The following is a 19,149-nucleotide window of genomic DNA, read 5'->3' on the forward strand; positions in this document are numbered from 1 at the left end:
GTAGTTGGTAAACTTTATACCAACACAAAGTACTTCCCATAGCCATTGCCGTGGATTTTTTGTTGTAATTTAAATCCACTTCTATTATGAAGTTTTAAAAATACTTCCTTATTGACTCATTAAAAATATCAGTGATCTCATTACATGTCAATATAAATAACAGTTTTATGAAATATAACTACACTTTTCAAAATAAAAAAGTCAGGGAGATGAGATGCATTGTTTTACATTTTCACGAGTCTTTTTAAATGTCTGACTTAAGAGAAGATCGCTGGGTCTTCAGAGCTGCTTCTCATTCGCTCTGATGCTGATCCAGCCTCCCAGGTCGGTGGTTGGAAAAGGAGGGACTTGTGCAGCCCTGAAAGCTTCCCCAGGAGGTCCCAGGGAACCTCTGAGCTCACTTGAGAACTCCTTTAAAGTAACTCCTCGCGTTTGAATCCCCACTCATTTCCCCCACGGAGGAGCATTGAGTTTCCAGATAGATGACGTGGAGACAGACAGAAGCACTTGTTATTTTGATGTTAGAATTCTTAGTGACTGTGTGCTGACGGCAGTTTATAAGGTAACACTATAAAGACAAACAGGAAGATGATTTAATGCAAATTTGGGCTAGTGTTTGCCTCTGGTGGTGGGGTGGGCCTGAGGGAAAGGGATGCCATCAGGCAGGGTACTCGGGGCTTCAGAGCGTTCGGTAGTGTTCCGTTTCTTGGGCTGCGTGGTAGGTATGGTATATGGGTGTTTGTGCTGTTTTCTTTACATGGTAAAGGACATTACGACACTCATGGTTACAGAGAGCTCTGGTTTCTCCTATTAGGAGAAATAGTGAATCTTTTTCTATCCTCATTCAATCTTTTCTGCTTTTTTGGCTTGGAGCTCTTGAATCTTTTTAGGATTCAAATCCAAAACACCTGTTTGGATACATGAGTTACGGCTATATCCATCACAGTCATGTACTTGTGTTAGTATATAATCTAAGACTTGTGATTCTCTCACTGTTGCACGAAAAACCAAAATAGGAGACTCTCAAGCTCAAGGAAGGGGCTAGAATCATGAGATCTCTTGGGGTGGGGATGGCCTGGTGACAGTGACCTCCCACGGCTCTGAGCTTTCTGTGTCACATTGGTTCAGGCCCAGATGGGCTGGTTGGTTGTTTTGCTTTCTGCTAGACAATAGGCTGGTTTTGTGGTCTCAAAACTACATTAAGTAGTGCTTCTTGGACAGGGTAACCCACAATTTGATTTGCATTTGGATCCGGTCCTCTGTTGTGTCTTCTCATTTGGCTTAAGTATTTTATACTTCTGCTTTGATGACTGAATACTTCTGGTAAGGTTTTAGTTGAAGTCTGCTAGCCATTCCAATGTAGGTGCTGGCAACATGTCTTCTCTTCCCCCTTTGTGAGTGATGGAATCCCATCATTTAAGAGCTAGAGATTATTCATGTACCCTTCCTCCACCACCCCTCTCCTCTCATCTGTGTTACAGATGGTGAAATAAGCCCAACGAAATGGTAGTGCCTGTCATTTAAAGAAGAAATAGGGTTGGAAGCCCTGGAGGATTTTTAGCTATGGAATGTGATGGCTAAAGGAGCTTCGTATGTGTGTGTGCTTATTTGTTTTAAGGTGGATTAGTCCAGCTACACAATATAATATGGAATAAGGTGGAGGAAAGAGTATAGTACTCTTTAAAAAAATTATATTTGGTGGGAAGGAAATTTAGACCCTAGGAAGAAGCTCAGAAGGAAGCAACTACCAATTTTTATTAGAGGAGGAGAAAATGGTATTAAATAATATGTGACTTTAAATTTATTAAAGTTTGATTTTAGAATGCTTTGCCATTTGTTGCACTTGCAGAAATATTATTGCCTAGATAGATGACACTTGAATATGTTTTCCACATGCCTGAGTAAACTATTTGTAAGTGCCTCCTGGATTGTTAGGAAACCCAAAAACAAAAACAAAAAAATAAACAGGTATTTTGTGTTGGTGCCACAGAAGCTGGTGGTTTGAACGTCTGTTCCAAGTATCACGCTACAGAGAAGTACATGGAAAGGGACGTGAGTCCAATTCAAATGCCGTCAGAGATGCATTAAGTGAAACAACGTAGTGAGACAGCGAATTCCTCGCTCAGGGCAGGCTTCAGAAATTATGCATGTTAGTTTCCCTGAAGGTGAAAATATCACCAGCTTTAAAAGGTTCATTTTTTAATATGAGCTCAAAGAAAAGTGGATAATCACTAAATCAATAACTATTTTCTCTTTAGTTTAAACTTAAATATCTATAGTGCTAAACCTCTTTAGCCTTCTCTCCTAGGTAGGCTGAGGGAATGAAGCGAGGTGTTCTCTCATCCCAAAAGATGCATTTTTTATTTTAGAATAATTGAGTTGATAAAATGGCTTGCCAGATCCTTGCACATAATACTAGTAGAGAGAGGTACAGAAAATATTTCTTCTTCCCTAGCCCTTACTACCAAAAGTTTTTGTTTGTTTCTTTATTTTGGAATGCAGCCATATTGCTCCTCAGTGATCTATGAGAAGCAGAGGAGGAAGTGATAGGAATTTCTGATGTGGTAAGTCATGTGGTTTTAAGCAGTCAGGGCCGCTAACTGCGCCCTGTCTTCTCTCTGATGCATTTTCTTTCCATCTTCTGTGTGAGCTTTGGTTGATTTTTCTCTGCAACTGGTTTTCATAGCTTTGCCAGAGAGAACCAAGAAAGGAGGCTTGATCATCTTTTTACATGAGTGAATGTAGGCTGTAGGCTTCTCAACTTGAACCTGCAATCTGTAGGTTAGACTTGTTACTTCGGGGTGAGAAATACAAGAAATCCACTCCAGCAGTTGGTGATGGAAATGGATCTCTTCTCAGATTCTGCCTCCTCATGCTTTCTGCTTTCCCCACTCCCCGTATCACCCACCTTACTTTCCTTATGTGTTCCCACATGGTGGTGTAGGGCCTGTGTGCCTGGCAGCGCTGCCTCTCCTACTGTTTCTGACATGGGGAGACGGTGACCTCTGTACAGTAATGCACTCGTGTGGGTGTGTGGATGTCCCATGGTGGCCAACACACGATCACTTGGTAGTTTGTACAAGATTGGCTAGAAGTAGCTTTTTAGGCTCTCAGGCCTTCCGAATGTGCTGACAAGGGCTTTGAAGGCTGCCTGCCTGGCTTTGAATCACTGCTTATTTGCTGCATGGCTCTGAGCAGCTCAGTTTCTGAGTTTCAGTTACCTTGAACTATACAGTGGGAGTAATAATACACATCTCAGAGGTGGTGGTGAAAGATAAGTGAGTTCAATGTAAAGCACCCAGGATAGTGCCTGGAATGAATCTCTCTCTCTCTCTCTCTCTCTCTCTCTCTCTCTCTCTCTCTCTCTCTCTCTCTCTCTTCTCTCTCTCTCTCTCTCTCAGCCATGTGCAGCTTAGTGATGGGGATGGGTTCTGAGAAATACATCGTGAGGTGATTTCATTGCTGAGTAAACATCATAGATGCACTTACACAAAGCTAAATGGTATAGCCCACTGCACACCGAGGCCGTACGGTGTAGCTTACTGCTCTGCAGGCCAGGAAAAATCATTTTCCCTTTATCCTTCTGGGTTCTTAGCTGAGACATCCCTGTAACAAAAGATTAACAGGAGAAAAACGAAAGTTTAATAACATGTATACCTCTTGTGTACAAGGGAGAGATGCAGGAAAACTGAGGAACTCGTTAAAATGGCTGAAGCCAACCCCTTAAATACCATCTTTAGCTGAAGGCTAAAGAAGATGTTGGGGTGGGGAGTTCGGGGGGGTCAGTTATGGGAGGTTACCAGGAAAAGCAATAAGGGGAAGGTTGTTATGGAGATAAATGGTTGGCTTCGGCGCTGGTGAGTTTCTAGAGACAAGGTCATCCCTCCTTCTCCATGATACCAGGAGGGAGACACCCTCACAAGTGGAGATTTCTCATATAAATAGACATGTCTTCTACAAAGGGTAACTTCTGCTCGGTTTTTGGAACTTCTCCCGGGTCTGCTTTTTCCTGTTTTTTAATCAACCTAAAATAATCCTTATGACAAAGAGACATATTTGGGGGTGATAGCTTCTGTTCCCCTACAGCTCCTAGGCTACAAACCTGTACAGTACGTTACCATACTGAATATTGTAGGCGCTAAGACAGTGCAATGTCTATGACATCACTAGGCGGTGGGAATTTTCCGGTTCCATGATAATAGTATGGGACCACTGTCGTATACGCTGTCCGTCGTTGACTGAGGTGTTGTGTGGTACATGACTGTAAATTCATTAATACACACAACTGTCAGACTTCACACGTATGAATACATACGTACATACATTCATATGTATACAAATAACATCAGCAGAATAATTATTTCCTGGGATGTTTGACCTCTAACTAGGCACAGCTGGTTACCGCTAAGTATTGGGACAGGCTCATACCAAAGCGTGTGGCTAGAACATTCACGGCTCCATCTTTTCTATGTTACGAGCGCCCTCTTACACCTCATCTCCTCCATCAAGGTGTGTTTACACGTTGGACAGTTTAGCTCATAATGAATTCTCTCTCCGTATGGCACTTGTTTCTCACTGCGGGAGGAAGCGGGGAGACTTCACTCTGTGAGAACTGAGTCTCTCATTCATTCATCCTAAACATACAGCACTGGCTACCTGTGACATTACGGTAAGTGAAGTTCAAAGTAAGATGAGTAGGTAGGATTTGAGGAATAGAGTGAAGAAATAAAATGGAGTCGTTATCGTCAAGCTACTCAATTACTAAAATCAGGTAGGTTGAGGTATGAGGAAATGATTCTATTCTTGTTTTAACTAGCTTGAGAACTGGGTGAATGTCTGGATATGCATTCGATCTCCAGATAACCCTCCAATTACCCCCTGAAGGACGCACGTGTCCAGACCATCTGACATGACCAGATGTCTGGGTGGCCGTCCTCCAGACCACCTGGCACCTGTCACCCATACTGCCTGAGGTATGACTGACAACTGTCCTGGGCCAACCCTAGGACTAAGAATGCAGGACTGATTATTCTCAGAATGCGCTTTTTGCTATAAGAATTCTTAACTTTTCTTTCTTCTTTGGAACACTTCTGGGTTTTTGCCTAGGTGTGTTTGTTTCCCGTTTGCAAACCCGAAGACCCTTGAATTAATCTTTATCATTTCTAACCAAAACCTCCAGACTCTCTTTGAGTTTATTTGACAGGTTTCTGTCCTCAAGAAATTTACATTCTTCTAGGGACCTAAGTGTACTACTAGGTGCAGGATGTGACAAGTGGCCCAAATACTACAGTGAACATTTATAAAATAGAGAGCAATGGTGTCTAATTTTAGGGACTAGGGAAGGCTTAATGAAGAAGGTAGTATTTTGCCTGGAATTGTAAGAATGAGTAGGATTTAACAGGGAGAGTTGACGATGAAGGCATTCTCTGTGCAGAGGTGGGTGTACTTTGAAAAGTCAATTGTCCAGCTTAAGGTATGGGTGGTGATGGACTGGAATCTGGCAAAACTGGTTTGAATGCTGGCTCTGCCATTTAATTAGGCTTTGGTTTCTTCATCTATAAAATGGAGCCAATAATACCTACTTCACAGGGTTATAAGACTTCAATAGGAAGATATTTTAAAGGTCCAGGTATGGTGCTTGGCACAGAAGTGCCCAGTAAACTATTATTTATGTGATGGTTGTGGTGGAAGGAGTCAAGTATTGAAAGGCTTGAAGGGCAGACCAAGCATGGCGGTCTTGGGAAATCTTGTTCGTTTTTGCTAAACTGCACTTGGCACTGTGGTCTTCACATAAATGTTCAGTGATTGCTTTTTGGTTGAGTGATCAAGGGAAACATTCGATCCCTCTCTTTTTATTTCTATGGCTAAAGAAATGGTAGAGCCTGTTCCTACTTTTCCCTGCTCTAAAGAGTTTAACCTTCATTATTCAGGTACCCCAGGCAACTTTGAGTTGATGCTTTTAAAAGATACCAATTTACTTTCCACCTTGATTCCAGAGAAAGAGGTGAAATAGGAGGAATACTTGTTAATGTACTAGTCTCCATGAGGAGTGACCCTTCACTAATTTCTCTGTCCAAATATACCTGGTTTTACAGGGATTGTTCCTTGAATATTTGTGTAAGCGAGCAGTCAGATGACTCGCGACCGTCACACTGCCCTCCGAATTATTAATATCTGGGCTAAAGAGTGTGTCGGAAGTTGGACTGAGCAGGAATCCGGGGGGATAGTTGCCAAGCCTTATTTCCTTACATCGGTGGTTGCAGTTGCCACATTGCACAAAACCCACTCCTGGTAATAAGCAACCTAGTCTGTCGAGTTGGTGCAATTGTGGCCAAAGGGGTTTAACTCCGCGTAGCCATGATTACAGTAAGATATATGGTCTGACCCTCTGTATGTGGGACGGATTTGAGGCTTGGATTTTTCTCAAATCCAAATGGCCAAAGTTGTTCTTGTTTTTGCCAACGCAATTATCACTTATTTCCTCCTGCCCGTCCTTCATTTTTTCACTGGGGGAATGATAATTAGTCTAACGAACCATTTGGCTTTGGGAGAGTTAAATGGCAGCTCCTTGGGTCATTGCCTAAGACTTGCTAATTCTGTTCTTTCTTTCACCCTGGGTCTCACTTAGCTTTCTCAGTTTCTCCTTCCTACAAATGTATGAATTATAACAAAATCTCTTGCCAAGCTATATAATCTTTCAAATTTCAATTTCAGCTTAATGCTTCCCTGTAATCATGCTGTCAAAGGCTGTCAGGAACATATTCCCATTCACATAGCCCATAACTCTAAGCTAGGAGCATGGAGGTAGAACTGAACTCCATCTTATGAGAAGTCTGGGCTGCTGATCAAACCCCTTTGTGTTTTGTGGAAACGACATGCATGAAAATGTAACCTCTCTTGTTTGTTGCACATATTTCATCATCTATTTTTGAGAGCTGATGGGATTTTATCACAGATTGTTGTATATTACAGAGGTTTCCCAGTGTCCTACTTGGGCCCTACTTGATTATGCAGAAATACCAATGATAATAATGATACTGCCTCTTTAAGAGACAGTGGAAGGGTGGAGGGGACTGTGGGAACATTCTTTTGTGACAGCATGTGAAAAGAAGGTTTGTTTTGCATTAGCTGATCTAGAAAAGAAAGCCAGCGTCTAAAATCACCCATCAATAGGAAACATTTGAGAATAGAGGGAACTTGTAATATAGTCTCGGGTCTGCTTTCCTAAGCACACCAATGTATGTGAGAAAACCCCTACCCCAATTTTCTCTTACAGTTAGATGGAGGGTTCTGTGATGGGCAATTAATCTTCTGTAAGACAGAAAGTTGTCTGTTCTGCTAGTGGGAGCATTTCCTTTTTCTTTTTTTTTTTATAAGGGTTAACTGGTTCTATTTTTTGAGAAGAATGAGGTAAGGAAGAAATAAGAAAGCTGTAGCTTGATTAGAACGGCAGAAATTGTAGCCACAACTAATGGAGTCAGTCTATTAGGTTCTCTGCAAGATATGCATTTTTTGTTTTTTTTAATGCTGTGAAGAAAGTTTGCATCAAATAGCTTACCGTTTGGATTGTTGCCCAGGCTGGTAATCTGGGTTAAAACCTCGGCTGGAAAGCAATTCTATACGCTAGATCCTTTGGGCTGCTGCTCTGGTGGGGAGAGCTGTTCATGAGAGCACTGGGTAGTAGGACACAGAAAACTCTATCCTGACGTGACTGCACAGGGATTGCTCCTACATCTTGGCCTCTCTCAGCACTGCAGCACCCAGGGGCAAAGTCTGGGCTTGTGAGTGTTTAGTTGTGTATTGCTCTGCTTATATGGGTCATTGTCCCGCTTCACTTTACGGATTATTTCCAGTAAATTGAAATGTGAATCAGTTTTAAAGTCATATCTTCCACCCTTAATTATTCTTCAGTTTTTCCAGTCCATTGACTTCCGTGCCCTTTGGACCTCCTTCTTTTCCTGCTGTCTCTCTTGACAGACTCTCCTTCTTTCTCTCCTCCCATCAATATTCCTCCTCAGCAGCTACCCAAATCTGTTTCACCTTATCATGACCTGGCTCAGATCTGACTCCCTCTGAGAAAACCTTGCTTTTTTGCTATGGTCCCATTGTCTCACCCTGATCACCTCTGTACTATATTTCATCATCGAACATTTTGCATTTGTCTTCTGTTTTATCTCAGTGACTTTTCTCCCTAATAAGGCATGAGTTCCTCAAGAAGCTTTTGCATTTCCTAGAATTCTTGTTCCACAGGAGGCACCTAAATATTTGCAATTTACTTTATTGGAAGACTTCCAAAGGCAAAGTGACCTTTAGCTAGTTAAATTGTTAGCTGCCATATCAAATTTGGTATAAAACGAGGTACAAATGCCTTGGTAACTTGAGAGAGACCTTGTTTACTATGCTTTTATTAATTTCTGTCTTTTTTTTTTTTACCTGGAGACTTAGTCTTATTTGAGTTAAAAAATGCTAATATTGTATTCTAGCCTAAAGTTACCCAGGAGATTATAGCAATATTATAGTGTAAACTGTGGCGGGCAGAATCCTAATATGGCCAGAAGTATTAGCCCCCAGTACCCTAGCGCTTTATATCCTCTGAACTTGTGAATATGATGGGACAGTCACTCCTTGATTAGATTCTGTTCTGGCACAGTTGACTTCAGGATAGGATTATCCTGGCTGGATCTGGCCTCTTCAGTCCTTTAAAAGAGACTAGACTCTTCCTGAAGAAGAGATTTGATATGTGGGAGGGTCATGAGGGATTCTCGGCTTCCTTTGAAGATGAGGTGGCCATATAGCTAGGAACTGTGCATGACCTTTTGGAGCTGAGTGCAGCCTCTGGCTGACAGCCAGCAAGGAGAGGCAGACCTCAGTCCTGCAACTGCAAGGAATGAAATTCGGCCAACTACCTGAGTGAGCTTGAAGCAGAATTTTCCGCCAGAGCTTTCCGGTGAGAACTCAGCCTGGCCAGCGCCTTGGTCTCAGCCTTGCGATATCCTGAGTGCAGAACCCAGCCCTGCCCTGCCCAGACTTCTGACCTGTAGAACCAAGAAGAGCTAATGAATAGGTGTTGCAGCCACCTAGTTTATGGTCATTGGTTACGTGGCAATAGAAAATTAAAACATACCCCAAATTTATGTGTTTAACCTCTATTCTGTCATGATAGTGTCTCATCCAGGGCTGAGAGTAAGAGGCAGTGCAACTCTCATCTTAGGAAGGCTTGGTTATTTTGTCAGGATTGTTTAGTGGTATTTACAGAGTGATGTCAAATGTTAATTGGTATGTTTATTTCCTAAGAATGTATTTCCCAATGGCTTTGGCATTTGGGGTGTAGTCCTCCAATTTTCAGGTGCGAGAAATGTACCCCTGTACTCAAAGCTGTTCTCGATCGGTCTGGCTGAGGAACTGAATATGGTTCCGGGGGAGAAAGTGGCTGGTTGTGAGAGCAGCGTCCCTGGTACTTTTGTTTACGGCTGCCTTACAGCTAGTTGGGATTTTTTTCTTCTTTCTCAGAGATTATCATTACAAGTTTATTGCAGTCACTGAAAGCCCCTTCCATTTTCAGAAACGGACAGAAATAAACAGTATCTTTCAAAAAGGAAGTGGCTAATTTATATCCTGTGATAGAAATGGTGGCATAGGGAAGGAAATATCCCATCCATGTTTCATTATTTGCTGATTAATGCATTCGGTGAATAGAAATACATGAACTGAGCCCCAATATTTCTCAGACAGGAAGCACTGAGGAATTGATGTGTGACTGTGAGGAGGAGACTTACATAAAAAGTCGAGGAAAAGACTTCCAGCTGACAGAGGCTTTGACCACCTCCTATTCATCACTTTCGAAACAGCTTGTCTGAAAAATATACCGCACCATAAAGGCAGGGCAAAAAGGGATCAAAATGACCCAAATGAGCAACTGTGAGAATTTGGGTGGTTTTCTCCTGCAAGATAGGTGATATGTTTGAAATGGAGTCGAGTTCTTTGGGAGCCCACTGGCAACAGGTTTTTTAACTCATTAGTGACCTTCCTTCATGGCTGTGTCATTAGTTCTCCGAGGTGGCTGGCCCAGTGAAGGGCTTTCTCCATCCCCGTGATGTGGCGTGGTGTGGTGTGAGAGCCGCGGTAGGGTCTGTTTCTAATCGGATTGTGCCTTCATAAAGATTTCTTGCCTATTTGTCACATTGCTTCCCTCCCACCCCTGTCTTCTTCTGAGTACTGCAAAATTTGTAAGAGTCCCTGGAATGTACATGTGGGCCTTGTCATTCCCAAACATGAGAGTTCCTGCTCATCAGCACTTTGTAACATTAGGCTGTTACAGACATTAGTTGCTTGGACTCAAATAAAAAGACTGGTCTTTGGAAACTTAAGAAAATGTCTTTTGTGTTGTTGTTGTTGTTGTTGTTCATTCGTAGCATCCAATTAGATTTCACTTCTCAGTATTTATACTGACTGTTAGAAAAACATTCCGTCTGTTAGAAAAAAGTACTCCCACTTTTTTACAATTTTTGGATGTCATTCTTGGTATGGTGATTTGCTGAAAAGCTGTTTTACTAATAACCCCAAACCCTCCTCCTGCCTCCCCCACCCCCCAGGATCCGGGGTTGTAAGCAGCAGCTGGGGCACTGTTCACTTCAGATACCCATTTCTGGGGACTCCTTTTAAACAGTATGTTTTCCTCAGCGTTATGTGAGGAATCTAGTATCTGGTGGGACAAAGGTGAACTTGGATCAGACAAACCAGTGAGTTCTTGGAGGAAGTGTGGGCAGTTACTGTTTTCTGTGAAAGTGGGATGTAAAAAAGACGGAAGACAAAGCTAGGGGCATGGTTGGAAGAACAAAAACTGAAGCAGCAAGGTGTTTTCAGGCCTTGGGTATCAGGCTTCACTCAGAAGCCAATAGGAATTCTTATCTTCAAGGCCGGCCATGGGGAATGGGGGGGAATGGGGGGTAATGGAGAGACGGCGGGACCAGGCCCCTAGGTGCTGGGTGTTCGCGGTGGCTGTCTCTCCCTGCTCTGCACCGGGAAAGCAAGCCAGCCACTGCACCTGCCTCCTTAGCTGAGAACGGGGAGGTTGGAGACAAATTGACTTCTGGGAAACCATCACACTGGATATAAATTTTGGTGAGGTCTCATGAGGATAGTGTTAGGAAAAGAGGAATATACCCAACTTATGGGTTTTCCAGGCTCAGTAATATGGAAAGCAGCCGTTAGACTGGATGCACTTAGTATGTCAATTAAAAAGGTTGGATGGGAAAGGCAACTGAAAAAAGGTGTGCTGGACTGTCATTACATCTGGGCGCAGAGGAGAAAAGCTAACCCGGTACGGATGTCATCAAGAGCTCCTCACTGTCCGATTCAGACCACAGTGGCGGGAGTGAGATGATTAAACAGTGCGCCTCTTTTCCTTCGGCCAGAGGGCAGAGGTCTGTAAGTTTACGCAGAGTTTTAGCAATCTGAATGTAAATTGATGCTGTCCTACGGGACTCCAATACCTTGAAGTAAGTGCTGTTGCCATTTCACATAAGAAAATGGGAGGAAGGACAGATTTGCATTGAGAATGGGTGGGTTCCACTAAGGAGATGTTGGCTGAGAGCTCGCGCCATGGATGCAGGGAGCGGGGAGGGCTGCAGGTTATGACTGAGGGTTGTTAGCTGGGGGCTGGGCACGGAAGTCCTGGGCACAGATCCAGTCATTTAAGAAAAGTGTCACATGCACCGGGGATAGAGAACGATGCTGATTCTTGCAGCAGCACTGTGAGATAGTTTCTTTTCAAATGGACAGAACTGATGCTGAGTGTTACCTGACTTCTTTGGCCACACAGCTAAATAATGATAGAGCTGCCCGGAGTTCTCTGACTTTCTGTGTCAAGCACTCTCCACTCTACTCTTTTTTACTACTCTTACCACCATGACTTGGTTCTGTTGTTAGAAAAACTCATATTTTACTCATATATTTTATACTATCACTCACCTATTAACTGCAATAAAAATTGCTGGCTTCCCTCCTTTAAAACATTTATTAGTATTTATTTACTATTATTGTTATTAGCATTCCCTGATTTTTAAAATCTTTTATTTTCTATTAAAAAGTATGTGTGTTTTTTTTGGGGGGGCGGTAATAATTCAAAATTACAGAAATATAACAGTTAGGAAGTAAAATTTTCCAGTGAATGCCTAAGAAAACCCCCATACCACATTATTTTTGCAAGGATCTGGAAAAATAAAATTTTTTCTTTTGCTGGGAGTGTTTTGGAAAGAGTTACTGAGAGATGGCACTTGAAATTGGGGCAGTTACACAATATTAATCAAGATCTTTTCTGATTGTTTGGTGGTGTTTACGAGGGTGGCTCCCTGGGTTTGGCAGTCAGAGCTGATGTCCCTCGCTTTGTGATGTGGGGGCTGGCCCCGGGATACCCGTTCTTCTCCGTCCCAGCCTCCAGCTGGGCTGCACTCAAGTTCTTTCCTCATATGGTTTTCCTCCTAACTGTTCTCCTCTTCTTCCTGGCTCTCTCTATTCTGTTGCTTATGTGAGACAATTTCCTTGGGGGGTTTTCTTGGCTTCAGTCTTGGGATTTCATGGTATAGATGACAAGCAGAGTAGCAGATGCTGTCCAAGTCATCCTTAAAGACCATGATCCTCATTGGTAATGAGATGCTTCAGACATTTATGTTATGAAAGTTACCCCAGCAATGCCTAGCCTTGAAAACATTCTGATGCAGGCTTCATAGTTGTGGTTTGGGTTGATACTTTGCATTCCAGTGTTTTCCCTTTTGCATGGGAGCTAAGGGCGTTTCCCATCTTCCCACCAACTTAACTTTCTTTAAAAGAGAATGTGAAACCAGTAATACTCTCTAAAGATGTAGTTAGATAAGAGTATGTGTTTACAAAAATGATCAATCAGGCACTTGGGTAAAACTTACTTCTTGGACATTTTGTGAATCTAGAATTTCTCCAAATACTGGGAAGTGGCCAGTGGTCAGTTAAGGATTTCGTGTGAGAAATAGTGTATTCTTCTCTTTGCCTCTTTTCAGCATCTGAATTACTGAAAAAAGACCTCAAATAAAGACACAACCTAAGATAAAGCAGGGATATGTACCTCTTCTCCAAGTGGGCATCTTCTTTATGGGGAAAAGACAGAGAGCAAAGCGAGTATGCCCCATGGTTCCATCTCAGCTCCATTAAAATTGGACATTTGTTTTCTTAAGACTTGTGTTTTACTCATTTCTGTCTCCTCCCATCAGGCAGTGCTGCTGCTCAGAAAGACTCTTTGTTTTAATCTGAATATATAAAACCTGCGTATCACCTGTGCACAGAGCTATCTACTAAACTAATATCTGACAATGCTGCAGACTAATACACGTTTTTACATACTAGATAGGCTGGCAAATTCCCTGGCAGGATGGCCAGTTAATCACATGACTTATAAGGCTGCATTGCGTCCTGTACTTTGGATAGCTTATGATTACGCATATATACAGAGGGTGCCCAAAAAAGTGTACACATGTTAAGAAAGGAAAACTATTAAAACTGTAATACTCAATACATACCGATAACAAAAGATGAATACAAGTCACGTGTGAGTTCTGCAATTACAAGACGTGCTCACAGTGGTTACCATCAGCGTCCAGACCCTTCTGGTTACGGCGAACTACTGCTTGAGCAGCGCTGACCAATGTCAACTTGTGTACATTTTTTGGCCCCCCTGGGGTGTGTGACTACTTGATTAACATCTGTGTGTCCCACTAGACTATATGCTCCATAACTTAGTCGTGCTTTGTTTTCTCACCATCATCTCTTCAGCATTTATCCAGCACATGTTGGTATTCAATAAATATTTGTCGAATGAATGAAAGCATGAATATTTGCTTTTCTTCGTGAAGACAGATGATTAACTTACACAGAGGAGTTATTTCCTGTTTTGTTTTGAGGCTGTAAGTCCACTTTTCAAAAATCTTGTGGAAGGCTGCAGATAGAGAGGAAGGGAAAAGAATGTTTTTTTTTAAGCAGGGCGGTTGTCGAGGGTGGTTCATACCTTTTTTTTTCCTAACCAAGTCCTATTTGTTATAGTTAAGCAAAAATGAAAAGATCAGGTGTGCACACAGATTTCTATTAGGTTTGGAGTTTCCCAGGATAACTGATAGAAACTCCCTTTCATGGGTCATTGAAAAATTGAGCCATCTTGATCTGGCAAGAGAAAATACTACCAGGAATTTTGCACCCGTGTTGCCTTTCCTCAAGCAAAATGACAGATTTAGATTTATGCATCTCTGACTTCCAGATTCGGAAAACTTTGAATTAGCATTCGAACCAAAGACTTTGCTTAGAGGTCATTTGGTTAAATCTCCTCATTTTACAGATGAGAAAACATAAGCCTGGGAAGTAAGTGATTTGGATCGATATACTTATAAAATGAGGAGTTGAAGAGCATGTAATCACCACCTCTTGTCAACAAAAATGTCCAACTCTCTAAACGAATGCACAAAAGAAATTATCTTTTAAATTAAAAGATAATTAAAAATTTAAAGGGGCAAAAATCTTTCTAAAATTAAGTTGTAATGTCTGTCATTAAAGGTAAAAATTAAGTCCGATTGTTTTCAGCATATGTTAAAACACACGTCAACTTGGTAACACGCTCTGGCTTCCCCTGGCTGGTAAGTACGAGCTAACCGCACCTACTGAGGCCTCAGTTTTCAAAGTAAAGAAATGGGGTGGCGCTTTACTTTTGAGTGTGGTAAATAGAATCTATCTGGGTTCCATTGAAATTAGCCAGTGGGTTAATTTCAAGAGGCTATGTGGTGGATTAAAATAGAAGCAAAAGTGGAGATGGGGAATCCAGACTGGTTTCCGGCCAGGGAGGGGAGGATTCTTAGGCCTGCCAGCAGGAATGGGATTCTATGACTTTTCCCCCAGCTTTGTAAATGAGTTTCCTGTTTAGGGTGGATTTTCTTAGGCTAGAATCCTCATTCACTCTTCCACTTCCTTTTTGTTTCATTCTGTTCTTCCCTTTGTGATTTTTCTTTCTTGGCTACTCCCAGGGCTTTGCTGCTCAGCAGCTTCTCCTGGCATGTTCAGCAGCCATTGGAGAGCTCCTCATTCATTTCAGATTTTGAAGTTCTCGTTCAAAAGAACTTATTCTCTCTTCCTCCCACCTACCTTAGGGAAAGGAACCCCAGGTTTCCCGATGACCTGTTGAATGCTAGGCACTCTCACACATGCCATTTCCTTAGCTCCCCCCAACCACCCTGCCAAGTGTTCCATTTGTACTGATGGAGGAGCAGAGACCAAAGCAAGTAGGAAGCAAAATTGGGGTTTATACTCATGGCTGTCTGAGTGCAGGCCTTTTGCCAGCCTGCTTCTGGCTAAGCAAGAGTTGGAATTGTGGAATATATTTTAAAGCAGCATTCAGAATGTGGGTATGGGTACTCATTCTTTATATAACTTGTTTGATCATTATTTCAATAATGAAGTCAACTAGGCAGCTGGTGAAAAACTTGTTGATTATAAACTTCGGAGTATAAACATTCATAATAAAGTGACCCTTTGGGCATAGATGGCATTTATCTAAAAGGCTTCTGCGAGCTGGACTTTTGTTACCCTGGTAGATGGGGGGAGCTCCGGCCTTCCTAAATGGTGCTCCACTGAACTTCCCTAGACAGAAGGTACTTCTCCTCCATATCCTCCCAGGGTTCAAATCATGATGTTTATCACTTTTATCCTTAGTAGTAGTACATTTGCTTATGTCCTGTCTCTAGTGCTACACTGTAAATCTCCTAAGGGCAGAAAGAGTGTTTACAGACGAGGAACAAAAATAATGTATCTTGTTCCCTTAGTGTTTTGATCGGTGAGTATTTTTGAATGAACAGAAAAATAAATGTATCCATGTGGAGATGTCCTGGAAAGAGAAAAATGAGATTGTCAAGTTAAAGACTGGTTATCTTATACCGCAGAATTTAGTCATAACCCATTTCTAGATAGAGGGGGCCTAGAAATCATCTAAGTACAAACCCTAGAATAGACTGGCAAGTGGGAGACTAACTCAGATGAGGTCTTCTTACTTAGTGGCTCCATATTAACACGTTCATCTCAAAAAAGGGTGAAAACTAAGGCTTATGTTACTGCCTTCACGTGACATAGCTGCAAAAATCAGCGTCTTTTCATTGCCAGGACCAAGGAAAATATGTTTGGATCAACTTTGCCAGTTCTAATTCTTGACGTCCACCTTTTAGGGCTGCCAAGCAATTACAATTTTAGAGAATTCTTTTCTTTCTCTTTTAACATACTGGATTTTTATAATGCTGACCTCATGGTATGATCTGGGAATTTCGATTTTCACGAGGTCGCAGTGACTGCTCTGAGGGCCTCAGACTTGGTTGGACCCGACTTCCTAGGTTCCCGTTTCAGCTCCTCATCTAAGGAGCTGTGTGCCTTTGGGCAAGTTACCAAACTTCCGTGCCTCTGGTTTCTCATCTGTAAGTTGAAATTGGGTAAGACTAGGAACTACCTCATATAATTGTTAGGATAAGTGAACTAGTCCATTCATGTGGAGGGCTTTTCCAGAACATTGGAAAATGGTCAATTAATGTTAGCTATTGTGATGATGGTCGTGGAATACCAAATAGCTTTATCCAATTATTTCCTTTTATTGGTAAGAGGAATGCTTACTGAAACTTTCCCTGAGATTTTTATAATAAAGTCAATGATGGAGATACAATTTCAGTGGGATCTGGAAGGTTTGGATAGGTATACATTGGCCCTTCCAGATAAAGGAAATAGTATAAGTCAACTCTGATGGGGAGAATCCTGGGATTGCCCCAGGAAAGGTAAGTAACTCCGTTGAACTGCAGTGTAAGGTGCTCCCTGGGGACAAGAGGGTGATCCAGCAAGATTGGAGGTTTGGGTTTAGCCCAGAGCGGTTCTGAGATGGCAGGCTGGGGGTAGGGGATTAGGGCCTTGAAGTACCAACATCCCTTTGGCAGCCAGGTGGGGAGATGATGAGAGGGAATGGGATCGAGGCAAGGACACCATCTGCAAGGCCGTCGCGTTGTAGAAACAGAGAAGAGGATGTGGCATTGCCAGGGCATTAGAATCTGTGCAGGGACTTGTTGGGTCTCAAGCACAAAGTGCCATTAACAGGAGAATGGGGAACTCTGGAGTAGGGGGGAGTTTAGGATAAAGGGATATGGTTTCAGTTTGGTGAATGTCAGTTTGAGGTACAGATAGGACAACCCAAGAGAACTACCCGTTTGATAGAAATTCAGAACTGGAACGCAGGCAGAGGTCAGTTTCCGAGGTAAAGTTTCAGTCGATTCTGAGAGTGGTAAAGACGTGAGGACATATGAGATTCCCTGAGCCCACGCCTATAAACTCAAAAGAGACCCCACATTCTTCGGCTAGAGACAGCTAAGGACTGAAGCAATAAACATGGGACTATAAAATGCTGGAGGCTAGGAACTCGATTCAGCGGTTATTGTGAGTTAGAGCCTCTCCTCCCATTTTCTTTAGTGCTTCCCAGTTTTTAAGCCTGTTCATGGACCCAACGAGAAATTTCCTATGTCCCTTTTTCCCCCCGTCACATACTAACAGGCAATAACTCTCAGGATTCCTTTAATTCTGGGCAGAGAATTAGGCTAAGATTGTGAAATTTGAAAATGGCATTATAAAATTTACATATTTTATATTACAAAGTTAGAAGACAGTCTCGAAAGACGTAACTTCAAATTAAAAACATTTCAAGACCAAACTGTTTTATAACCCTTCATTTTGTATGTGGTTTTCAGTGGGTATAAAAATACTCAGTGGGTGTGTGGGTGGTTTCTCGTGTTTTGGAAATGGTGAGAATATGAGATGCTGAGCATTGGGTACTGGGATGAGAGCTGTAATTACCAACTTTGATTCTTTACCAGGATTGGCTCATGGGTAGATATCTGACTCTAAAAACCCAACAATCCAGAGCCCAAAGCAATAAATCTCGAGCCCCCTCCTGCCCTTGCCACCCCCCCCCCCCGAAATTAAAAGAATTGTTGTGGTAGAGAAGAGAGGGAACGTGCGATGATGGTCCTTTCGTGTCTTGTCTCCTTTCATGCCCATCGCTGACTGTTTAAGTCAGTGATGCGACTGAAATGAAGGCTGGTGTGGCTTCTCCTACCCTGCTACACAACAGCCACTGCACAGCTGTGATGGAAAGACTTCTAAATATAACCCAGACTCATTTCAAATCCTCCTCCCCCAAGTCTACCCGGATGTGGTAAACACCCTAAAAATACCTGCTCTCTGAGCCTTTGAGGTATCTGAAGAGGAAGGGGCAGGTAGTAGAAATAGGGCCCTGTGGTGTTTTGGGAGCCCTGGCCCGCTACCAGGACCGCGGCCCACCCGGGTCTGCTCCGGAAGCTGTTTGGTGAGCTGTCGACCGTGCCATCCTGTTCAAGGATAAGTGCCTCCTCTTGAGGCTCATATTCCCTGTTGGCAGGTTTCAAGGAAACTATTCATAGACGAGGCATCTGTTCTCTGTCCCATTGACCTCAAACCTGCAGCTGCCACCATGGTATTCAGGCAGTGTGATGATTTTTAGTCTTCTTTCACAGAATCAGAATTCTAGAGCTGGCAAGGACCTTAGACATTGTATTGTTCATAAAACATTCCGTTAAAATCACTGCACGTAGGGAGTCGCATTTCTCCGCCTATATAGTAACCATAGTGATTTGAAATGAAGTCTCAGTCCTCGCTTAAAAGAAATCACTCTCCTCATTATATAACACAGATAGGAGAATAATGAAAACAAGTATTTAAAAAAATAAGGAAGTGTTCCTGTGCAAAGTCGTTTTCTTTTTTATGAAAAAAAAAAGTAACTTTGAGGCTTTTTGTCTCACCCAGTCTTCAGTATTTTGAATAGAAAGTTCATTGGCAACATAGATAGCCAGAACGCCAGCAGTCTTGTTTTCAAGAAGGCTTTCAATATCTGGTTTCTGGAATCCCAAACCATAACTGTGGTACTGTAATTGAAGGACCGCAGGTGACCTCTGTTTTCCTGGGGGGAAAAATGTTTCACAGATTATTTCCAACACCCATCGGATGCCTTCAAAGTCATGGAGGCAGTCAGCACCATCTTATAAAGCAGCACGAATCACCCAACTTCTGAAATGTCTGATAACT

At 42.4% G+C, this 19,149-nt stretch overlaps 1 protein-coding gene across 9 annotated transcripts in view; it reads left to right on the forward strand.

The window, feature by feature from the left end:
• SEPTIN11 (septin 11) overlaps nucleotides 1–19,149 on the forward strand; it is an 84,143-nt gene that overhangs the window by 23,635 nt on the left and 41,359 nt on the right. The window lies entirely within an intron of this gene.

Source organism: Rhinolophus hipposideros (assembly GCF_964194185.1).
Source record: "Rhinolophus hipposideros genome assembly, chromosome: 1".
NCBI lineage: Eukaryota > Metazoa > Chordata > Mammalia > Chiroptera > Rhinolophidae > Rhinolophus > Rhinolophus hipposideros.